The sequence below is a fragment of the Sminthopsis crassicaudata genome, chromosome 5 (assembly GCF_048593235.1).
Source record: "Sminthopsis crassicaudata isolate SCR6 chromosome 5, ASM4859323v1, whole genome shotgun sequence".
In the NCBI taxonomy this organism is placed as follows: domain Eukaryota; kingdom Metazoa; phylum Chordata; class Mammalia; order Dasyuromorphia; family Dasyuridae; genus Sminthopsis; species Sminthopsis crassicaudata.
The window spans coordinates 149,176,251-149,202,662 of record NC_133621.1 but is presented as its reverse complement, the minus strand read 5'-3'; the positions used below and the strand labels follow the sequence as shown (position 1 = coordinate 149,202,662).

The following is a 26,412-nucleotide window of genomic DNA, read 5'->3' as shown; positions in this document are numbered from 1 at the left end:
TATAATGCAATTTTGAAGTATTGATCTTGATATTACATTGATTCAAATTATTCCCTGATATGTCCTTGAAGATTTTCAGCTACTTATCCCAGGCATAATCACATATTCCAAGGAAGCTATTCTGAAATCTTTCTATTATCATTCTTCTCAACATGCTGAGATGCAGGAACTCAACTTTAATATGTATAGTATAATGGAGTCCTAAAATATCATTATTGATTTTGATATTGATGCATTTTCAACAATAGATGATGACAGATCTTTTCCCCAAATTGAAAAGTGCTTTCATGGAGAAATATAAAATTGAGATCATAGAATATGTCAGAGAGTACAAAATTTTAAATTGCCAAGTGTATATTATAAAGCTAGAATTTACTGGCAACTCATTTCACATAAGACTATAGTAAAAGTACTGACAAACAACCTCCTCATTAGACCCAAAAAAATTTAATAGCAGAACTGAATACATTTATGACATTTAGAAAAAAAACTCCTTTAAATGTTTAAAAAGTTAAAAGTTTTAAAATTTTTTGCTTAATTCATAGTTTAATAATTTTATTAGGATTTCATGACATATGATTTTTTTATTATTAACAAAAGGCTTCTCTGATTGAACACACAAATAAATGAGTTTCACTTTTGACTCTCATATTTGCTAACAAATTATAGTAAATATAGTAATAGTAGTTCATGAAATGCAATGTGTGCCAGACTGGAGTAATGAAGACTTCAAAAAGCATGATTAAATATAGCTCTCACACATATACTACTTCATACTCTGTGTTACTTTAAATTATTAGACCGGAACTATTTATTGTATTAAAAACATAGCAGCTAGTATTATCAACCTCAATACCTTTTTACTTTTCAAACCTCAGAGTTTTTTCCCTCTATGATTTTTTTTTCAACTCAGATGCCATCTCCTTTACAAAACCTTTCACAAAATATGTAGGTTTTAGTGTATTCTTCCTTTTGAAATAAATTTTCAATTTATCCTGTACAGATAGGTAAATATGTAGATTGATAAATACATAGGTGAGAGTTAAAACAGTAAATGAAAGGTAGACACACAGTAGATGATAGATAAATAGAAACACAGATGAGGGATAGGTACATAAAGAGATAAATAGATGCAAAATAGGTACATAGATAATTAGATGATTGTTACATAGATGGTTCCTTAAATCTAGTTTTTTAAAATCAATTGTTCTCCAAGAATAAAATTAATTGGATTGCAAGCATGTGACAAGTAGGAAAAAATTAAGTATATCATTTGAGAATAGAATTTTCTACTGATGGTTGGTTAAACAAACAAGATTAGAGTCAAAGACCAACAGATTCCTCTTTGCTTGTAGTTACTCATAGATTTAGAAAAAATAATAAAGGTCAAACCCAGTTGCTGTGGTAACTAGTGCTGGGACTCAGGTATAATCAATCATTTGTCTCAATTCCAATATGACATAATTATTGACATATTTTACTTTTATATACTTTTCACATCCTAATCCAATATGATCTTTTAACAATTATTTTTATGGAACTCCAGATGTTAAGTTAAATATATTGGACTTAAATATACTGGCAGAAAACCTGAGCTCAAATCTCATCTCAGATACTTACTAGTTCTGTAGTTATGTGCAAAAAACCTTAACTTTGAGTTTTAATTTTCCCAAATATAAAAAAAGATTAATATTTACATTGCATACCTGAATACCTGACAAGGTCAATATGAAGAAAGTACTTTGCAGCTACAAAGAAATAAGTAGGAAAAAAAGTCAGTTGTGTATGAAGAAAAAATGTGCAAACTTTCTATTCATTAAAATAAGTTATTTACATTATTGATAATCATATCTCACTGGTTTTATTTGGCCAAGACATTTTTTCTGATGGGTTCTACCAAGTGGGAAAAAGACATTAGGCATGAGTTTGTTGAATGATCTTTTGTCTGTCATGGAGCCAACATCTCTCAGAACAAAGAAGCTCATGACTAGAACTATGTAATCTTTTTTTGGGGAGAGGGGAGAAGAAAAATTCATGAAAATTGTTTATTAAGTCAAAGAGGAAGTACACAAAGGCAAGATAAAGTTGCAATAGATCTCAGATAAAATACAATGGATAAAGTGAGTATTGAACTAATATTAAATTAATTAAATTAAATTAAATTAAACTAATCAACTAAGGAATGCTTAAGGAGAAAATAGAGTTTGTTCATCTTCTACATACAAATGACTGACCATCTCTTTGCTGTAGTACAACACAATGGGAATGAAAAGAAATTCTAGGCAAATTTTCATTAGACTGAGAATATATATTTAACTTTAGATACAACAGTTGGGGATTTGGGCAATTTATGTAAAAATATCAGGAAATAATAATTCAAAAAATGGTATATTAACATCATAAAATAAATTGTTAATCATATAGAGATGCTTATTTTATTACAACTATGAATGGTAGCTTACATTAATCAGTGCTTCAGTGTCTTTTCTCCAAATACATAAAATGGATTTTTATGCTATTTTTGGTAGTGTTAAGTGGTAATAGTATTTAGATACATCTATAAAATAATAAATGGCTGGTTGCACAAGCAGAATTCTAGAATTAGTCCCATTATTTTCTACTTATATATTTGAATATTTGGGTTGAGTTATACTCTCACAAGAAGAGTAATTCAGTAATAAAAGCTGAAATTTTTCATCAAATGGTTTGGTTTCAAATCCTGACTCTTCAATTTTATACTTCTATGATCATGTACTGATTACTTAGTCTCTCTCACCTCAGTTTCATCTCTTTAAAATGAAGGTGTATGCTAGGTAATCTTTGAAGTCCTTTCCATACTAAATTTATAATCATCTAAGCCTTTGGATACCCTGATAATTTTGCTGTTGTAAATTACAATGTATTCATGTTTCTTTATACCATGTAATGGTTGCTTATATTCTCCTTCAAGTACTTCACAAAGGATCTAACCAATATTCTAGAAATGAAATCTTTAATGTTAAGTACATAGCAGTACACTATGCAATTGTCCATGTATTTTTGCTCAAACTTTCTGCATGTTCCAATCATATCACTTCTAATTTTGAATATATAAAAAAGGGACATGATCATGGCTTTTATATTCTTATGATACTTGAAAGTAAGAAAAAACCTAAATTATTGGAGGAAATCCCTGAGTTTCATTTTATAGAAAGCTGGGTGCTAACTTTTTGGATAGTTTAACAAATTTTACAAGTGTATTGCACTGTCCTAAATGATGGCAGTCATGCAAAATTTAAATAAGATGGACTTCGAATTCATGCAGCCTAAAGGCAGACAGGGAAATGACATATGGATAATTATTCTATTAAAAAGATCTAATAACTGAATTAAATATATTAAAATGCTAATGAAAGGTAAAAGATACACTGAGGAAGTCAAAGCACAATTCAAGGAACCTGGTCTATTTGAGTTAATTTTTTAACAAATTGGAAAGGTTTGATGAGGTAGACGAATTAGAAAAAAGTGAGCAAAGATCTAGATATTAAAGTACAAGTGTCTACTAGGCCTATTAGTTGTCTAGTTTAACTGTATAATAGATTGCTTGGAACAGTTAGGGATACTATAAAAGTAACCTAAAAAAGTAAAATAATGAAAAGTTTTGTATATCAGGAAAAAAATTGAACCATTAAAATAATCTGAAAAATTCAAAAGGAACAAAAACTCACAATGGCATTAAGGATAGTTTGGGAGGAAAACAGTAGAAGCAGGAAAAAGTATAAGATGACATTTCATATAAGTATGATAATAAAGACTTGAATTATATGGTTGTAGAACTAGAATAGAAAGATAATGTGAAGAACTCAATGTAAAAATGGGAGAGTATAAAAGGTAATGCCAAAGAATCAGACAAAATAAATATGCCAAATACTAATGTTGATGACAGAAATAGTCAATTGAAAAGGAGAATGGGGGTAGGGGATAAATTATAGGGCATGTTGTGGAGATCTTAAATAAGAAGTTCTGGCAGAATATCTACATGAAAGACCTCCAGAAAGCTAGCCTGGCCCCAGAGGAAGAAGACAGACTGTGAAGGAGATAATAAAGACTTTGAACTTTATCCCTGACTATCTTGTGGTGATTAGTTTGCTGAGAACAAAGTTGGTCCAAAGGCCCTCCAGAAAGCTAACAGGAACATTACACCGACTAAAATATCACTTTCTATAGGAAACCTTCCCTAATATTTCATAATTCCAGTGCCTTTTTAAAAAACGTATTTCCAATTGTTACTGTATATATCTTGCTTTGTATATATTTGTACATATTTGCTTGCATGTTGTCTCCCTCATTCAATTGTAAAGTCATTGAGGATAAGGACTCTTTTGTTTTCATGCTTTGGAAAGAAGGAAAGGAAGAAAAAGGAAGGAAAAAAGTAAAGAAAGAATGACAGAAACATTATATATTTAAGCATCTACTATGTAACAGGAACCATGCTAGATATTTTAAAAATAGTGACTCATTTGATCCTTAGAACAAAATTGGGAGGTAGGTACTAATATTATCCCCATTTCACAGTTGCACAAACTGAAGCAGATAGTGGTTAATATCATGGGCTATATAGCTAGTAGACATCTGAAGCTGAATTTGAACTCATGTCTTCTGAGTGGCACCCTGTAAATTTATTCACTGCTCCACTCAAAGCTCTAAAATTTGAAGTCTTAGAGATCAATTATATCTTTTATCTAACTTCTTCTTTGGTTCAGAGGATCATAAATTTAGAATTAGATAAAAGATCATTTAATTCATTCTCTACATTTTATACATGAAATAACTAAAGCCCAAAGAAGTTGTCCAGCATTATGCACGTCAAAAGTAGAAGGATCAGCATCAAGTCCATGTCCTTTGCCTCTAAAATCCATTTCCCATTGCACCATGTTACCTCCTGCCAATGGCATTGCTTTATCTGTTTGGTCTCTTTCTCTCTTTCATTTCTACTGTTAAAAAACAAAACCTTCAAAAATTTTTTTCATGTTTTAGTTTTAAGAAATTTGTTTTCTGACAATTTAATATTTTGTTTTTAAAAATTACTGATATCACAGAACTAAAATCAAATATATTAATAGTCTACATTTCATTGTCAAAAATGGAAAAAAATCATGAGCTTCCCCCCAAAAAACATGAAAAACTAATATCATCATCACCAACATCACCAATAACAGAATCAATTAATCAACCAAACAAACAAAAACTAACAGTGGCTTATAAATCAAAATATGTTTCTCGGTTTAACAGCTGAATAGAGAAAGGAATTAAAATGATGTAATTAAAGAATCATGAGTGGATTATTAAGTTGTATAGAAACTGAAACTATTTAACCTGGAATTGCTGACTTCAAAAACTACGCACATGGAGCATGGGTAATGTATGAATAACAGAAGGGGGTTATATTGTTTTAACTGTTCCCATACCACCAGTTTATGAGGAAAATCTGATATTGATTAGATTGATTAAACACTGAACCAAGCTAATGCTGGCAGCAGATCCAGGGGTGGTAACCTGCCTCTCAGTAGATCTTCCCATTGGATGGGCAATTTTGATCTGAGGTCCAGTCATCTGATGAATCTCATTGATTTTGGGCAGTCATTTGGAATGATGAACTCATGAGAAGTAATCTGAGCAAATGTATCCAAACCTTTCTAATAGTCTTTCACCACTGAATTAAATGCCACTGAATCAGGTGTTGGCATGCTTCCTGGAAAGATGAGGCTTTTGCAATACCAACTGGTGCATCTTGGTCCAATCTGTCTGTGGAATGGTATACTGTCCTTGAACTGTATAGTACTCTAGAGGTAATCCCTCCAGAGTTGAGACACTTAGACAGGGTGGTTTGGGAAAAGCTCACACTATCACTGGCTGGGCTATACCTGTCCTGACCAATTGCAAAGATGACTGGAGAGCTGGATAGCTAGAGCCAGTATAGGATTGTCCTGCCCTTCAGAAAGGGACTGGGAGACAGCCTCCAACATGACCAAGTAGATCTGTTAGACACGCTCAATGAGAGATTGCAGCATGCCAGCAAAAGTGATGACACACTGAATTGAGCTTGGTAATAGTCCCCTGAACCTGAACCTCAGTTCCTGTACTCTCATTTCTTTGATCTTATATCCTCTTTTTTCAATGAGAGACCACATTGGCTAGCAGGGACTATAAGCCTCAGGGTGACTGGGAGTCTAAAGGAAGCTTTACTATTGATCATAGAGCTGCTGATGTTTTTCATCCAGTTTGTCAATGGGTATAAGAAGGGACTTTAAAATGGCATTAATGGGTCCAGCTAGAATAATTATTCTCTCAGGACTTCTTCCTTCTGACATGCTGTTATGTGTACCACTCTCTTCATGTATCTTCTTGATTGATTCTCCTTCCTTTACAATAATGCCTCCAAGTTTGTTTTCATGTATAAATAACCAGATGGTGAGAGTGCAGTTCACCTTCAACCACATCAGAGTCCATGTTGTGCAGTGTTCTGGGAATTTGGACTTTGTAAAATAGTCACATTATTGATAATGAGTGAGAGTGGAGGTCAAAAACTTTGGATATGAGGCAAGTGAAGGAAAAAGGGGGAATGGGTGGGAAAAAGAAGGGCAAGCCTGAGGGTAGATCAATTGGGGCATGTGGGAAGACTAGGGGACATCTGTAATTGTTCAGAGGAGAAGAGGGAAGCTGAGCAGAAAGGAAAAAGAGCAACCTGGTTTGGGTCAAGAGCAGGTGGGAGAGAGCACTGTTTGTGATGGCTCAGGCTGCTCCCTCTGCTGCTCTAAGCTCTATTTAACATTTTAATACTAGAGCCAATGGAAGGGAACAAAATTACACCAGTCTCATCTGCACTAACTGTGATAAAAATTCCTTTTTATTTGATCTTCAAAATAATACAGTGATTTTGGTGCTGTTATGATCCCCAGTTAAGAGAACTGATGCAAACGGAGATTAAATAATTTACCCAGAGTCATACCACTAGTGAATTTCTGAAAAAAATGTTTGTACTTGGGGTATAATGACTCCAGGGCTAGCATTCTATCCATTTATCCACCTGGTTGCCATTCCTGATTAGGGTCTTCCTCATCTTAATATCCTGATTTTCACAAAATACTGGAAATGGTGTCAGTTTGTAGATATCTCTTGTCAGTTTGTAAATATCATAAATCCAAACATACTATAAGGCAGGTAAGATGAATGAGGTAAGCCTCAAATGCTTTTAATTAATTAATTAATTTATATTTGCTGAGGCAATTGGGGTTAAGTGACTTGTTCAGGGTCACGCAGCTAGAAAGTGTTACATTTCTGAGGCCAGATTTGAACTCAGGTCCTCCTGACTTTAGGACTGGTACTCTATCTACTGCACCAATTAGCTGCCCCTAGATTTCATATGTTAAAGGAAACAAGATGAGAAGATTCAGAAACTGATTTATAATTGGTAAAAGTTCTATCAGTGTAACTTAGAAAGAATATCATTAATAATTAGGAAATAATGTATTCCTAATTACTTGCCTCATATGAAATAATTCAATTCAACAGTTACTTATTATGCAACTAAAATATAGAAAATACTATAGGAAGAAATAAGACAGTTTTAGTAAGATAGAAAACAAATGGTCCCTATCCGACAGGAGATTGCATCAATCTCACTCACTAGGGATTGGTTATAATGTACATAAGTGATGGACTGGAAGATAAGAAATCATAGTGCAAATGTGTCCTCAAACACTTAATAAAGTAAGTGAATTAGCATACTGATCAGTATTACTAGTTGTGTAAAATTGATTAAAATAACGTTTTCACTTCTCACATTCCTTAGAAATAAAATAATGACAATTACTAGATGTTTCAATAAATAGAGTGCCAGTTCTGAAATCAGGAAGACTCACTCATCTTCTTGAGTTCAAATCCTGATTCAGACACTTATTAGCTATTTGTTCCTGGGCAAGTCACATAACTCTGTTTGCCTCAGTCTTCTCATCTGTAAAATGAATTGGAAAAGATAGTGGCAAACCATTGCCAAGAGAACCTCAAATGGCAGATATTCCAGTGATTTGTCATTCCCTTTTCCAAATCATTATATTGAGGAGAAAACTGAGGAAGAGTGAATCTTCCTGAAATTTTCTCTCCTTATTTCTCTCTATTTCCATTCCTAAGATGTTGTAGACTATTTTAGTAATTCACAGAATCTAACAAATCCCTCTTTTTCCAATGCCATTCAGAGTTTTTGTATGTATTAAATGTTTAAAAATACTTATTGCTAAATGATCTACAAAGGAGAGAAAGCAACTTTTTGAATCTACTATTCAATGGTCAGATATGATGGCTATGCATACTGAAGATGACTAGAAAAATTGGAGGAAACAATTTTGATAAAATTAGAGAAAAAATTAACCAAATGATTTAATGTCAAGTTATTCTAAGACTGATGACAAAATGATAGAATTCAGTTGAAAATTTCATTGTTTTTAAATGATGTAAAATTATTTTTTAAAAATTTCTTAGATGAAATTTGATGTATTTTATTATTTTTCCTTAACTTTAACTCAAGATATATGTGTATATGCAAATATATATATATGTATATATATATATGTAATATATATATATGTACATATATATATATATTACATATATATAAATATATATATATATATGTAAATTCTAAAAATAATACAGATGTTTAGATAATTGGACAGGAAGAAATGTTAGAATTCTCTTCCTGAAATTATTGTATATATTTAATCCATGTACATGTTGTATCTTCCAGTAGAATAAGTGCATCAAAAATAGTTTCCATTTTTCTTTGACTTCTTCATGCCTTAGCACAATCTTGCAAATATTAGACACTTATGTATTGTTGAATAGAATTTTCTAATAAAACAATATAGCTATAAATAATTTATAAATAGTAAAGTGTATTCAATCTAGGAGCAGACATAAAAGAGAAGTATCCATGGCACCTAGTACCTCAAAATATAGTGTTAACATAGAAAATTGCATTTAGCATTTTATATTTAGGTTTATCTTAGTCAGAAAGTACATAACTTTTTGTTCATCTTTTCTAATTTATGATGATCTACACCATGATTTAATGTTCTGAGCACCTTATTACATATCTGGGAACTCACTCATCTCCCTAACATGTAGTCTACAATTAGCAAAGTTCTTGGGAGATTATATTGAAGGAATGACACATTTTTTAAAGTTTCTGGTAAAAACAAATTTATTACTTGAAAAGCATTTTCTTTTCGAAGGACCATCATAACCACAGTCAGAATTTAAATTCTCTTTCTGAACTAGACCACAACTGGGCTGTGTGTCTTATATAAGATTGCTGGGTCAGTGAGCAAAACTTTCATTGTGTGTCACTTTGAAGCTAAAATAAGGTCTCCCAGGATGGACTGTCAAAAAGTCTGAAGTGGTGTAAAGTAGAAGCTTTGACTGTTTCTATAGTTGTGCTTTGACTTGTGAGTCCTTTGGGTTATTCTTTATTAATCTGAAGAAATCACAGCTCCTGGCTATTTCACACTGTTTGAATAGTTAAAGAAGCCTGACTTTCAGCTTTCTAATACTAAGAGAGGGTACAGAGTTACAGAAGTGACTGCAGGCATTATTTTGAGTACCCATTGTAATATTTCTGACATTCAGAGTATAGAGATTGTAGACAGTACTACAGGGTTAGATTGTAGTTCTCTTTTTTGTAGATGACAGATATGATGGAACTTCATTAGAATAGTTTTCCTATTCATTAACTGTTTTTGGAGACATGTCATTATTAACATTACACTTTATGTAAATATGTATCTGTATAATGTTGAAGAACCTCTTAATAGTCATGGTCAGTCAATAAATCAATGACAGTTATACTATGGGTCAAAATGTATTTTCTGTTTGTGTGATGCATCCTACATTGCTTTCATTATAAAATGAGACTTCTAATGAGAAAATTGTTAGCCTGATAGAAACCGTGTCATAAAGAAATTTAACTGCATTTTGTGATCCATTTTCACTTAGAATAAGTATATCCTGGAGAATGTTTATTTGTGTGTGTGTGTGTGTGTATGTGTGTGTGTGTGTGTATGTGTGTGTGTTTGTGAATGCATTTGCATATGTGTGTGAGAGGAATATTTTTCATATACTTCATCAGGAGCAATTCTTCAATCACAAATTTAAAGCTTGGAGGAATCATAAATACCAAGAAATAAAAGCCCCTTATCTTAGAAATTAGAAACTTATAGAGAAAGTAATTTTTCCCCATGATAATCCCATAAGTAAATGTCCAAGGCAGTACTTAAAATTAAATCTACCTGTATCCAATTTTTGCAAGTCTATTTTGCAAGACAACAGTATGACATTAAAAATAATTATTGCTTTGAATTGGGAACATTTTAGGTCCAGCAATAGTCACCTATTTTTATTTTTCTCATTTCAAAATCTTTTTTGTGTTTTCTTTCTTTAATGTTTGAAGGGTACTGGATAATTTTGCAGTAAGAATTATTTCCTTGAAGAAACATGGGATTCCATCTTTTTTATTAGGCATGATTGCTAATGTAGATTATTATGGGGGATGAAAGCTATGTGACACAGTGGGTTATTCATTAGTGATTCCAGCATAAAAAGCTTGACATAAAATCTTTCTAATCTAAAGATTGTTTTAAGTTTTAAGTTGACTTTAAATAATGTATTTAATGCTTCCAATAAATTCTTGGTTCCACTGTAATATCTGCCAAGTTTGAAAGTTGAAGAAAGATTGATAGAATCCATCCTTCACAAAGTATTACTGAACATTTTCTACAATTAAACTCATTCAAGACAGCCAATGATAATCTGTTTAGAAATTCTCTAGTGTAAGTACTGAAATATATTTTTGTGGAGATACTGAAGTCATTTCTTTTGTATAATTACTTATATATTTTTTTATTTCTTTATGTCCGTTTACATCATTCCAACAAATGATGTGGAAAAGGATATTATTATTCATATAAATTGTCACAAATGAATATCAGATTTTCAGATATGCACATCTGAAATATTCCCCAAAAGGCTATTTCTTCTGGTGATGTTTCTCACAAAACTTTCTATTTTTTTTTTTAATTATTACTCATTTTATTTTTTCTTGTTATAGATGTACATTGAATTTTTAAATACACATTTCTTTGTGACTCAGTTGGGAGAGAAAAATAAAAAAAAAAGGAAAACTCAAAAGAGAAAAAAAACGAAAAAGTAAATAAACATGTGTTGATTTATTTTCATGCTCCATAGTTATTTTTCTATATGCTGATGGTGTTTTCTAGCCAAACTTTATTTAAATTGCCTTGGATCACTGAATGGCTGAGAAGTACCAAGACTTTCACAGTTAATCATCACACAATCTTGCTGTTACTATGTACAATGTATTCCTTATTCTTTATATTTGACTAAGCATCAGTTCATATAAATCTTTCCATGTCTTTCTAAAATCAGCTTGTTCATCATTTTTTAAAGAGAACAATAACATTCTATTACTTTCATATACCATAATTTATTCAGCTATTCCCCAATTGATGGGCATCTACTCATTTTCCAATTCTTTACCATAACAAAAAGAGCTGTTACAAACATTTTTGCACTCCTTGACAGGTTTTTGTCTAACTTAAGTGACATATTATATTTATATTAAGTAACAAATATGAGGATGATTTAAATCAAAACAGAATTTATGTTTTAAGTGTAACATATGTATATGTGTGTGTGCGTGTGTGTGTGTATGTGTGTGTATAAGTGACATATTATATTTATATTAAGTAACAAATATGAGGATGATTTAAATCAAAACAGAATTTATGTTATGTAATTTTTGCTGTGAATTTTCTGGTATCATTTGGGTTCCTGTATTAAGTTGCACTAGACTTGAAGTCCAAAAATTACAGTTTGGCTCCATCACTGCTACTTGTGAGCACTTAGGCAAGTCATTTATGTATTCTGAGACTCAAGCTTAATGATCCAAATGAATAAACAAATAATAGGCATAATGTACCACCTACTTGATTTATTTTAAATATAATATGGGAATTTATGTAAAATTTGTAAAAGGTATTTTTTACCCATTAAAACTCAATGAATATTCACAATCACAAGATACTTTCAGCATTATATAGCAAAAGCAGTATGAATCCATCTTCTTAAAATTGTAGCATTGTTGAAAACATGGTTAGCTTTATTTTCCTATAGTCTAGACTATTTAAATAACATATCATTTGTTATAGGCCTAAGAATATTGATTAGTCTTTTAAAACTATGTCAGCAGCAACAGCAGCATTTTTGTGGGATATTTGGGTATGCTCAAGTGTGACAATATTAAACATTCTAGTAGTGACATTTTAGAGTCAGCTAACAGAGTAATTTCAAAGGGATTTTTTATACACTATGTTCCATTTCAGAAATTACTACCTATCTAGGAATGATCTCCTCAAATTGACTCAAGGTTTTGGGTTTTTTTTTTTTTTGTTTGTTTGTTTGTTTTGTTTTGTTTTTTTTTGCATAGTATTCCATTCATTTATGTATCACTGACATCCCATGCTTAGTAAAGCATGCATGAAAATTCAGTGGCTTATTTTTAATCTTCCTATAAACATAAGATATTGCTATAAAAGATTCTTGTGCTGAGAGGGAGGGGGGATGAAAATAGTGTTGCTTCATTCATTTCTTTTTTGTTAAATTGTATCTTAATTTTCCTGGTGTTTCTCATCTCTCTCTCTCTCTCTCTGTCTCTTTCTCTCTCTCTCTCTCTCTCTCTCTCTCTCTCTCTCTCTCTCTCTCTCTCTCTCTCTCTCACACACACACACACACACACACACACACACACACAATTTTCTTAGCAAGCAAAGATTTTTTTAAAATTACATATGAATTTATACTTCACAGTGACCTTTGCATACGAAAACAATATGGATTGATATTGGACATTTCCTGTTTGCTGTATTTGTTTCACTCATTGAATAATGTAAAATAGTTATTAATTTTAATCATTCATTACAGTAGCTGATACTTTAAAATACTGAAGCTACAAAAAGAAAGATTTAAGGTACATGCCATTCTATTAGTGCTTTGGGTTATATAAGATCTGTACTTCATGGACTAATTCACATTTCTTAGAGAAAGTCAATCTTTCAAATTGAAGTGCTTTTAAAATTTGGAATGTCACCAGAAATTATAATCATTTTATACATTTTTTGCAATATCATAATGTGATTTGATGTTTTAATCAGTTTAATTAAAATGTTATTTAAAACAAGTTAAACATTTGAATTGTTAACATGATTCTTCTACAATACCTTTATTATTAAACTTAGAATATGCTGTCTTCTTCTTCTTCTTCTTCTTCTTCTTCTTCTTCTTCTTCTTCTTCTTCTTCTTCTTCTTCTTCTTCTTCTTCTTCTTCTGCTGCTGCTGCTGCTGCTGCTGCTTCTGCTGCTTCTTCTTCTGCTTCTGCTTCTTTTTCTTCTTCTTCTTCTTCTTTTTCTTCTTCATCTTCTTCTTCTTCTTCTGTTGCTTCTTCTTCTTCTTCTTTTCTTCTTCTTCTTCTTTTCTTCTTCTTCTTCTTCTTCTTCTTCTTCTTCTTCTTCTTCTTCTTCTTCTTCTTCTTCTTCTTCTTCTTCTTCTTCTTCTTCTTCTTCTTCTGTTGCTGCTTCTGCTTCTTGTTCTTCTGCTGCTAATTCTTCCTCCTGCTCCTCCTACTCCTTCTTTTTCTCTTCTTTTTCTCCTTCTTTTTGCTATTTCAAATATAGAAAATGTTCATTTCAAAATGTTTTTTAAAGAAGCCTAAGTTTCCTATGAATTTTAGAAAACTCTTAGTACTAATTCTGTCAAAAAGTGATGTCCTATATATATATATATATATTTAAAAATTCACTACTCTTTACTTCGTACCCATTTTAAGAATCAAAGATATCCATTGTATATTTTCTGATTTTCAATCTTATCTAATATATTGATCATAAAGATTTTTATGCATTGAAAACACGATTACTATGCCTGTTTTCTTTTGCTTCTCTTTCTTTCTTTTTAAAATTTATTTATTTTTAATACACATTGCTTTATAAATCATATTGGGGAAAAAAACTCAGAACAAAAGGGGAAAGCCATGGGAGAGGAAAAAAATATAAAAACAAAGTGAACATAGCATGTGCTGATTTAAGTCAATCTCCATATTTCTTTTTTTCTGGACAAAGATGGTATTTCCTGTCCAAAGTCCATTGGGATTTCTTTCTATCATTGTACCACTGATTAGAACCAAATCTTTAATTGTTGATCATTTTACATTCTTGCTCTTATTTTGCACAATGGATTCCTGGTTCAGATTGTTTTACTCAACATCAATTCATGTAAATCTTTCCAGGCTTTTCTAAAATTAGCTTGTTCATCATTTTTATTGAAGATTAATGTTCCATTACCTTCATATACCACAGCTCATTGAGCCATTCTCCAGTTGATGGGCATCTACTCAGTTTCCAATTCTTGGCTACTACAAAAAGAGCTACTCCAAACCTTTTTGCACATGTGTGTCCTTTTCCCTCCTTTATGATTTCCTTGGGGCACAGAAATGGTACTGCTAGGTCAAAGAGTATGCACAGGTTTATAACTTTCTTGTGTATAGTTCCAGATTATTCTCCAGAAAGGTTGGAACATTTCCCAACTCTACCAGTAATGCATTAGTTTCCCAGTTTTCCTACATCCCATCCAACAGTTCCATTATCTTTTCCTGTCATATTAGCCAATCTGAGATATGTAAGGTGATACCTGAATTGTTTTAATTTGCATTTATCTAATCAATTGTAAGTTAGAGAATTTTTTTCATATGATCATAGATTTTTTTCAGCATCTTAATATTGTGTGTTTATATCCTTTGACCATTTATCAGTTGGAGAATGGCTTGTTTTCTTTAAAAAAATTGTCACAATTCTTTATACATTTTGGAAATAAGACCTTTCTCAGGAACACTGGTTAGAAAGATTTTTTTTTCCAAATTTGTATACCGATGATAAATTGCTGTAATCTCTTTACTAATATTTTATTTAAAATTTTTGCATCAATATTCATTAGGAAGATTGGTCTCTAATTTTCTTTTTATACTTTAGCCCTTCCTGGTTTAGGGATTCGTACCACATTTGTGTCATAGAAAGAATTTGGCAGGACTTCTTATTTACCTATTTTTCTAAATAGTTTACATAGTTTTGGAATTAATTATTCTTTAAATGTTTGGTAGAATTCACTTGTAAGTAATCTGACCTTGGAGATTTTTTCTTGAGATGTTCATTAATGGACTTTTCAATTTATTTTTCTAAAATGGGACTATTTAAGTAATTTAATTTCTCTTCTGTTAATGTGTGAAATTCATATTTTTATAAATGATCATCCATTTCACTTTGATTGTCTTAATTTGTTGCCATCAAGTTGGTCAAATAGTTGCTGATTATTGCTTTAATTTCATGTTCATAGGTGGTAAGTCTACTTTTTAATTTTTGATGCCAGTTATTTGTTGTTTTTTTCCTTTTCTTTTTTTAATCAAATTATACAAAGGTTTATCTATTTTGGACGGGGTTGTTTAAAAAACTTAGGTTTTTTTAGTTTTATCTATTAATTCAATGGTTGTCTTACTTTCTATTTTATTAATATTATCTTTGAGTTTCAGAATTTCTAATTTATTATTTAATTGAGGGTTTGTTTCTAATTTGTTCTTCTTTCTAGCTTATTTAATTGCATGATCAATTCATTGAACTTCTCTTTTTCAATTTTATTCATAAAATTTCCTCTAAAAACTGTTTTGGCTGCATCTGATAGGTTTTGGTATGTTGTCTCATTATTGTCATTTTCTTAGATTAAATTATGGATTTTTCCCATGATTTGTTCTTTGACCCACACATTCTTTAGAAATATATTGTTTAATTTCCAATTGGTTTTTAGTCTCTTTCCCTGGTCCTTTATTGAATATAATTTTTGTTGTGTTGCGGTCTTAAAAGGAAGCATTTACTATTTTTGCCTTTCTGTATTTGATTGTGTTTTTTAATGCCCTAATACATGGTCAATTTTTGTGTAGTTGCCATGTACTACCAAGAAAAAAAAGTTTATTCCTTTCTATATTCAGTTTTCTTCAGAGGTCTATCATAAATATATTTTTCTAGGACCCTATTAATCTCACTAGTTTCTTTCTTGTTTTCTTTGTGGTTAGATTTATCTGATTCTGAAAGAGGAATTTTGAGGTCCCCCATTGATATAGTTTTGCTGTCCATTTTTATGTGTAATTGGCTTAATATCTTCTCTAGGAATCTGTATGCTCTACCACTTGGTGCATGTACATTTTATATTGTTACTACTTCATTATATATAGTGCCCTTTATCAAGATGTGCTTTCCTTTTTAAAATCTCTTTTAATTATATCTATTTTTACTTTGCTTTATTTGAGGTTAGAATTGCTACCCCTGCTTTTTTACTTCAGGTGAAGGAAAATAAATTCTGTTCCAGCCTTTTACCTTTGTGTGTGTCTGTGATACTTTAATCCACTCTGTTATTCTTTTTGTGGGAGAGTTCATCTCATTCACATTCACAATTATAATCATCACCTCTGTATTTCCCTCCATCCTATTTTCTTCTCTGAATATACTTTTGTCCTCTCTTTCCACCCTGTCTTTAGTAGTGGGTTTTTATTTTTTGACCCACTACTTTATCTCCTATCACCCCTCCCCCTTCTCATAGTAGTGTTTTTATTTAAACCTACCCGGCCCACTATCTTACATTCTAACACTCCTCCTCCCTTTTCTTACTATTTTTCCTAATGTTTCTACCCATCCTTCTATTTTGCCCCTCCCCTTTCTTTACTCTTTATCCTCCTACTTCTTTATAGATTTAGATAAATTTCTATATCCAGCTGAATAATTAAGTTATTTCCTCTTAGAGCAAAAAATGATAAGATCAAACTTCAGATCATGCTCTTCCTGTACCCTTCTTTCCCAGGATTGTAATAGGTCCTGTGTTCTTCTTTATGTGATATATTTTATTTCATTATACCTCCCCTTTCCTCTTCTTTCAGTGCACAACTTTTTTTCACTCATTAGTGTCTTTTTTCTTTAATATCATCACATCAGAGTCCATTCACAACCACACTCTCCATCCATGTATGTTTTTCTGTGTCTTTCCTAGTAATAGATACAGTTCTCAAGTTACAGATATTGTTTTCCCATCTAGGGAATGCAAAAAGTTTAACCTTTAAATAATATATGTTTTCCCCTGTTTACTTTTCTATGATTCTTTTGATTACTGTGTTTATAGATTGCATTTTTTGTTTAGTTCTGTTTTATTTCTCCAATAGAAATCATTGAAACTTTCTTACTTCATTGAATATCCATTGCCTTATCTGAAGGATGATGCTAAGTTTCACTGGGTAGGTAATCATTGGTTGTAACCTAGGTGCTTTGCCTTTTGGAATATGGTATCCAATGCCCTATGATTAGGCTGCCATATCCTTCATAATTCTGACTGTTGTTCCTTGATATTTGAATTGTTTTTCCTTGCAACTTGCACAATTTTTTCCTTTAGATTGTAGTTCTGGAATTTTGCAACAATGATCCTTGAGGTTGTCTTTGTGAAGAACCTCAAGATTTTCTTTCTGAAGGTGAGCTATGGATTTTTTCAGTGACTATTTCGCCTTCTGTTTCTAGAATATTGGGACAGTTTTCCTTGATGACCACTTGAAGAATGCAAGCCCTTTTTGTGGTCATGGCTTTCAGGTAGAACAATAACTTCTAAATTTTCTCTTTTGGATTTATTTGCAAGATCAGATGTTTTTCTACTTCTATTTATTTTTGTTTGACTGATTCTTCATGTCTCAAAAAGTCATTAATTTCCATTGCCTCATTCTAGCTTTTAATTTGTGACTTTCTTTAGTTAGGTATTGTATCTCTTTTTCCATTAGTTAATTCTACTTTTGAAGGTATTGTTTTTTTTTTTTTTCCAGTGCATTTTTTCATTTGGTCAATTGTGTTTTTAAAAGATAGCCTTCCTTTTCCAAGCTATTGAGTCTTTCTTGTATGACTCTCATTTCTTTTCTCATTTTTTTTTCTTCTACATCTCTTATTTGTCTTTTAAAGTCTTTTATGAACAAAAGGCTTCTTTGGGCTTGAGATCAGTTTATATAATTTTTTGATAATTCTTGTGAGGACATTTTGTCCTCATTTGATTTTTTTTTTTTTTGGTCTTTCCTATCACCCCAGTAGCTTTCTATAGTCAAGGTTCTTTTCTGTTTCTTTCCTTTTCTTTTGGTATTGTCTCTTTTTATTTTTAAGGTGGAGCTCTTCTCCTGGTGTGAAGGTGGAGCTATCCCAAGCTTCTTGTGTAGTACTGAGTCTTGGCTTTGAGCACAGGCTCCCCTTGATATTTCAGGGGGTAACTTTGCCTGCTCTTTTCAGGAAGTATCTTGGTTTTCCAGATTTTCCTTCTGAGCTGAGACTAGAAACTTCCTGACTGATCTGCACTTCTACTGACCAGGGAAGAATACCTCAATTGCTGATGTACTGTGATTAAGACCATATTGCATGCTTTCCCAAAGTCTGTTTGAGCAGGACTGAACACCCTTTTCACCCCAATGAGATTGAACTTTTTTGAAGTTTTTCAAATCTACCTTGAACTGGAAAGTGGTTTCATTTCATTAGACTCTGTTCAGAGGCTTGGTTTAATGTGACTTTCCTTTTTATTTTTTAACTTCAACTGAAATAATATATTCTGTTCCACTTTTTTGGCTTTACTCTGTGTGTATCTCAGCTTCAAATGTGTTCCTTGTAAACAACATATTGTAAGATTCTAGTTTTCAATCTACTTGGCTATCTGCTTTTGTTTTAATGGAGAGTACATGCAATTCACACCAACAGTTATGATTACTAATTGTATATTGCCCTCCATTCCATTTTCTCCCTGTTTTAATTTTTCTCTCTCCTTTCACTCTCTCCATCCTCATTAGTGATTTGCTTTTGACCACTGCTTCCCTCAATCTTCCCTTCCTTCTATCAGCATATCCTTTTTCTTTCCCCTTTCCCTCCTACTTTCCTATAGGGTAAGTAATTATTATTATTATTATCATTATTATTATTATTTACCCAACTTACTCTGTATGTCATTCCCCCATTGAACCAAATCCAATGAGATTAAGGTTCAACCAATAGTCCCTCTCTCCTTTTCCCTCCTTTATTACAATAATCCATCCATGCCTCTTTGTGTGATATAATTTACTCTATTCTGTCTCACCCTTTTCTCTTCTCCCAGACAAATCCCCCCCACAGTTTTGTCATTATATCAAAAGTAATTTATACCCACAACCATTGTCTAAGTATAATATTTTTTTAATTTTATAATTATAACTTTTTTGACAGCACATATGCATGGGTAATTTTTAAAAACATCATCCCTTGCACTCACTTCGGTTCTGATTTTTCCCTTCCTTCCCTCTACCCCTTCCCCTAGATGGCAGGCAGTCTTATACATGTTAAATATGTTATAATATATCCTAGATACAATATATGTTTGCAGAACTGAATTTCTTGTTGCACAGGAAAAATTGGATTCAGAAAGTATGGTTTTTGTTGTTATTTTTTCTAGGTCATTAAAATAGTTTCTTGGGAGTCTAACTGGTATAACACTAAATAAATAGATTAGTTCAGGGAGTGTTGTCATCTTTATTATATTCACTCGGCCTATCCAAGAGCACTTAATATTTTTTCAATTATTTAAATCTGACTTTATTTGTGTTGAAAGTGTTTTGTAATTTTGCTCATATAATTCCTGACTTTACTTTGGTAGATAGATTCTGAAACATTTTGTTCTATCAACAGTTATTTTGAATGGAATTTCTCTTTGTATCTCTTGCTTTTGTATTTTGTTGATGATGTATAAAAATAATGAGGATTTATGTGGATTTATTTTGTATCCTGCAACTTTGCTAAAGTTGTGAATTATTTCTACTAGCTTTTTAGTAGAATCTCTGGGGTTCTCTAATTATACCATCATATCATCTGCAAAGAGTGATAATTTGGTTTCATTACCTACTCTATTTCTTTTAATCTCTTTCTCTACTCTTATTGCTGAGGTTAGTGTTTCTTTTTTTTTATATATATATATATATATATATATTTTATAATATTATCCCTTGTATTCATTTTTCCAAATTACCCCCCCTCCCTCTATTCCCTCCCCCCGACGACAGGCAATCCCATACATTTTACATGTGTTACAATATAGTCTAGGTACAATACATGTGTGTGAATATCATTTTCTTGTTGCACAATAAACATTAGAATCCGAAGGTACATGCAACCTGGGCAGACAGATATTAGTGCTAACAATTTACATTCCCCTCCCAGTGTTTCTTCTCTGGGTGTATCTACCTCTGTCCATCATTGATCAACTGGAAGTGAGTTGGATCTTCTTTATGTTGAAGATTTCCACTTCCATCAGAATACATCCCCATACAGTATCGCTGTTGAAGTATACAGTGATCTTCTGGTTCTGCTCATTTCACTCAGCATCAGTTGATTCAAGTCTCTCCAACCCTCTCTGTATTCCTCCTGCTGGTCATTTCTTACTGAGCAATAATATTCCATAACTTTCATATACCACAATTTACCCAACCATTCTCCAACTGATGGACATCCATTCATCTTCCAGTTTCTAGCTACAACAAAAAGAGCTGCCACAAACATTTTGGCACATATATGTCTCTTTCCGCTCTTTAGTATTTCTTTGGGATATAATCCCAGTAGTAGCGCTGCTGGGTCAAAGGGTATGCACAGTTTGATAACTTTTTGGGCATAATTCCAGATTGCTCTCCAGAATGGCTGGATTCTTTCACAACTCCACCAGCAATGTATTAGTGTCCCAATTTCCCCACATCCCCTCCAACATTTGTCATTATTTGTTCCTGTCATCTTAGCCAATCTGACAGGTGTGTAGTGGTATCTCAGAGTGGTCTTAATTTGCATTTCTCTGATCAGTAGTGATTTGGAACACTCTTTCATGTGAGTGGATATAGTTTCAATTTCTTCCTCTGAGAATTGTCTGTTCATATCCTTTGACCATTTATCAATTGGAGAATGGTTTGGTTTCTTATAAATTATGGTCAGTTCTCTATATATTTTGGAAATGAGACCTTTGTCAGAACCTTTGTTTTTAAAAATATTTTCCCAATTTGTTACTTCACTTCTAATCTTGTTTGCATTAGTATTATTTGTACAGAAACTTTTTAGTTTGATGTAATCAAAATCTTCTATTTTGTGATCAATAATGATCTCTAGTTCTCCTCTGGTCATAAATTCCTTCCTCCTCCACAAGTCTGAGAGGTAGATTATCCTCTGTTCCTCTAATCTATTTATTATCTCCCTCTTTATGCCTAAATCATGGACCCATTTTGATCTTATCTTGGTATATGGTGTTAAGTGTGGATCCATATCTAATTTCTGCCATACTAATTTCCAGTTTTCCCAACAGTTTTTTCCGAATAATGAATTTTTATCCCTAATGTTGGAATCTTTGGGTTTGTCAAAGATTAGATTGCTATAGATGTACCCTTTTTTGTCCTTTGTATCTAATCTGTTCCACTGATCTACCGGTCTATTTCTTAGCCAATACCAAATGGTTTTGGTGACTGCTGCTATATAATATAGCTTTAGATCAGGTACACTTAGACCACCTTCCTCTGAGTTTTTTTTCATTAGTTCCCTTGCAATTCTTGACCTTTTATTCTTCCATATGAATTTTGTTGTTATTTTTTCTAGGTCATTAAAATAGTTTCTTGGGAGTCTGATTGGTATAGCACTAAATAAATAGATTAGTTTGGGGAGTATTGTCATCTTTATTATATTCGCTCGGCCTATCCAAGAGCACTGAATGTCTTTCCAATTATTTAAATCTGATTTTATTTTTGTGGCAAGTGTTTTGTAATTTTTCTCATATAATTCCTGACTTTTCTTTGGTAGATGGATTCCCAAATATTTTATACTCTCAACATTTGTTTGGAATGGAATTTCTCTTTGTATCTCTTGCTGTTGCATTTTGTTAGTGATATATAAAAATGCCGAGGATTTATGTGGATTTATTTTGTATCCTGCCACTTTGCTGAAATTTTGAATTATTTCTAGTAGCTTTTTAGCAGAGTCTTTGGGGTTCTCTAAGTATACCATCATGTCATCTGCAAAAAGTGATAGTTTAATTTCCTCATTTCCTACTCTAATTCCTTGAATCTCTTTCTCGGCTCTTATTGCCGAGGCTAGCGTTTCTAGTACTATATTGAATAGTAATGGTGATAGTGGGCAACCTTGTTTCACTCCTGATCTTACTGGGAAAGGTTGCAGTTTATTTCTATTGCATATTATGCTTACTGACGGTCTTAAATATATACTCCTGATTATTCTAAGGAATAATCCATTTATTCCTATACTCTCAAGAGTTTTTAGTAGGAATGGATGTTGGATTTTGTCAAATGCTTTTTCTGCATCTATTGAGATGGTCATATGGTTCTTATTAATTTGATTATTAATATGGTCAATTATATTAATAGTTTTCCTAATATTAAACCAGCCCTGCATTCCTAGAATAAATCCTACTTGATCATAGTGTATTATCTTGGAGATGATTTTCTGAAGTCTTTTTGCTAATATCTTATTTAAGATTTTAGCATCAATATTCATTAAGGAGATTGGTCTATAATTTTCTTTCTCAGTTTTCGATCTACCAGGTTTAGGTATCAGTACCATGTCTGTGTCATAAAAGGAATTTGGTAGGACTCCTTCATCCCCTATTTTTTCAAATAATTTATATAACATTGGGGCTAATTGTTCTTTAAATGTTTGGTAGAATTCACATGTGAATCCATCTGGCCCTGGGGATTTTTTCCTGGGGAGTTGATTAATAGCTTGTTCTATTTCTTTTTCTGAAATGGGACTATTTAAGCAATTTATCTCCTCCTCTGTTAATCTAGGGAGCCTATATTTTTGGAGGAAGTCATCCATTTCACTTAAGTTATCAAATTTATTGGCATAAAGTTGGGCAAAGTAACTCCTTATTATTTCTCTAATTTCCTCTTCATTGGTGGAAAGATCCCCCTTTTCATTTGTAAGACTATCAATTTGATTTTCCTCTTTCTTTTTTTTGATCAAATTTACCAAAGGTTTATCTATTTTATTGGCTTTTTCATAAAACCAACTCTTGGTTTTATTTATTAATTCAATAGTTTTTTTACTTTCAATTTTATTGATTTCTCCTTTTAATTTTTGTATTTCGAGTTTAATTTTTGGTTGGGGGTTTATAATTTGGTCTTTTTCTAGCCTTTTAAGTTGTAAGCCCAATTCGTTAATCTTCTCTTTCTCAATTTTCTTCAAATAAGCCTCTAAAGATATAAAATTTCCCCTTATTACCGCTTTAGCTGCATCCCAAAGATTTTGATATGATGTCTCATCATTATCATTATCTTGGGTGAAATTGTTAATTGTTTCTATAATTTGCTCTTTCACCCAGTCATTCTTTAAGATGAGATTATTCAGTTTCCAATTACTTTTTGGTCTATTTACCCCTAACTTTTTACTGAATGTAGCTTTTATTGCATTGTGATCTGAGAAGAAGGCATTTATTATTTCTGCCTTCCTACATTTAATTTTGAGATCTTTATGTCCTAGTATATGGTCAATTTTTGTATAGGATCCATGAACTGCTGAGAAGAAAGTATATTCCTTCCTATTGCCATTCAGTTTTCTCCAAAGGTCTATCATACCTAGTTTTTCTAATGTTCTATTTACTTTTTTAATTTCTTTCTTGTTTGTTTTGTGGTTTGATTTGTCTAAATCTGAGAGTGCAAGGTTGAGATCTCCCACTATTATAGTTTTACTGTCTATTTCTTCTTGCAGTTCTCTTAACTTTTCCTTTAGAAAGTTAGATGCTATACCACTTGGTGCATATATGTTTAGTATTGATATGGCTTCATTATTTATGCTACCTTTCAGCAGGATATAGTTTCCTTCCTTATCTTTTTTAACGAGATCTACTTCTGCTTTTGCTTGATCTGAGATAAGGATAGCTACCCCTGCTTTTTTGGCTTTACCTGAAGCATAATAGGCTCTGTTCCAACCTTTTACCTTTACTCTGTATGTATCTCCCTGCTTTAAGTGTGTTTCCTGTAGGCAACATATTGTAGGGTTCTGCTTTTTGATCCAATCTACTATCCGTCTCCGTTTGATGGGATCGTTCATCCCATTTACATTTACAGTTAAAATTACTAATTCTGTATTTCCTGCCATCGTATTATCCCCAGATTATGCTTTTTTCCCTTGACCCCCCTGATCCCCCTCCCCGATATTTAATTTACAGACCCCCCTTGTGACGCGCAACCCTCCCTCTTTTTTTTTTTTTTTTTTTTTTTTTTTTTTTAGGATCCCTCCCCCCTCCCTCCAAGTCCCTTCACTTATTCCCCTTTTCCTTTTCCCTTTTCCTCTCCCCCCTTTTAATGAGGTGAGAGAAAATTCTCTGAAAAACAAATATGTTAATTATTTACTCTTTGAGCCTCTTCTGATGAGAGTAAGATTCACACAATGATTCTCCCCCTCACTAAGTTCCCTCAGATATGGTGTATTTTCTATGTCTCTTCCTGGGATGTAGTTTCCCTCTTTTTATCACTCCTTCCCCTTTTTCTGAACCGACCTCCTTCCCTTTACTACACCCCCCTTTTTTTCTTTTATATCAGTAAAATCAAATTATCCTTGAGTATTTTTTATATACCCATAACAGAGTTACAGTTCTCAAGGGTTCTGTGTACCTTTTTCTGTTTCTCTTCAGTCTTGTGGATGTAGATAAAATTTTTTGTTTAAGTCTGGTTTTTTTCTTAGAAACATATAGAATTCCTCTGTTTCATTGAATGACCATCTTCTTCCGTGGAAAAAGATGCTAAACTTAGCTGGGTAGTTCATTCTTGGTTGCAGTCCTTGATCTTTTGCCTTACGGAATATCAGGTTCCAGGCCCTTCTATCTTTTAATGTGGAGGCAGCCAGATCTTGGGTGACCCTTATTGTGGCACCTTGGTATTTAAATTGTTTTTTTTCTAGCTGCTTGCAGGATTTTCTCCTTTGTGTGGTAATTCTGCAGCTTGGCCACAATATTCCGTGGTGTTCTTTTTTTAGGGTCTATTTCAGAAGGAGTTCGATGAATTCTTTCCACATCTACTTTCCCTTCTGTTTCTATTATCTCTGGACAGTTCTCTTTGATAATTTCCTGTAAAATAGAATCTAGGCTCTTTTTTTTGTCATAGTTTTCTGCAAGTCCAATAATCCGCAGATTATCTCTCCTAGATCTATTTTCCAGGTCTATAGATTTTCCCAGTAAGTATTTGACGTTGTTCTCCAGCTTCTCATTTTTTTTGTTTTGTTTGACTGATTCTTGGGTTCTCTGTGAATCATTCATTTCTATTTGTTCCATCCTGACTTTTAAGGAGTTATTTTCTTCTTTCACAGTTTTTAGTTCTTTTTGTAAATGCCCAATTTCGTTTTTAAATGAATTATTTTGCTCTATTGAATTTTTTTCCATTTCCCTAATTTTTTTTTTGAGAATTATTTTCTTTTTCCAATTCAGAAATTCTATTTGCTTGAGACTTTTTTATCTTTTCCAATTCAGAAATCCTACTTTCCTGTGTTTTTTTAACCTTTTCTAATTCACTAATTTTGTTTCCCTGCATCTCCTGTGAATTCTTTATTTTTTCCAACTCCAATTTCAGGACGTTGTTATTCTCTATCATAACTTCCCTTTCCTTGCCCCATTTTTCTTCGATCTCCCTCAATTTCTTAAGAGCTTCTTCTAGGAGAGAGTTATGTGATGGGGGGCAGGAATCGTTCCCCTTTAGGTTGTTATCTTCTGAATCTTTGCTGTTAACTTCCTCGGGGTTGGGTACCCGCTCTTTCTCTGTATAGAAGGAATCTATAGTTTTTCTAGCTTTTTTGCTCATACTTAAAAAATGTTTTGGGGTCTGTCCCTGGGGTAGGAAATTATTTACTTCTTTACCAGCTTCCTCCCAGACCGGATGGATGCAGCGGCCCCTGCGCCCGCGCTAAGAGAGAGCTCTGGGAGAGAGTTCCCCACCCCCTCCCTGGAAGTGCCTCAGAGGTGATTAGCACTGCTGTGCTTTGAGGGCGTAGAATAGTGAAGACAGCAAGAAGCTCAGCCTATGTGTCCGGGTGGGGAGTGGATGTCTGCAGCAGGTGACGTGAGAAGCCCCTGTGCTCAAACTGGAAGTGTCTGCCAGAAACCGCGGTCCCTAGTTCAAAGGTTCCGCTTCTCTGGGACTTCCTGGAGCTGAGTTCCACTCCCTCCAGCTAAGCTAGGCTGTGTGTGTTGCCTTGG

General features: G+C 32.7%; 1 protein-coding gene and 1 pseudogene across 5 annotated transcripts in view; one reads left to right on the top strand and one right to left on the bottom strand.

Annotated features, from left to right (window-relative positions):
• Window positions 1-26,412, top strand: part of MAGI2 (membrane associated guanylate kinase, WW and PDZ domain containing 2) — a 1,692,369-nt gene that overhangs the window by 82,790 nt on the left and 1,583,167 nt on the right. The window lies entirely within an intron of this gene.
• LOC141542702 (poly(rC)-binding protein 2 pseudogene) lies at window positions 5,422-6,489 on the bottom strand (annotated as a pseudogene).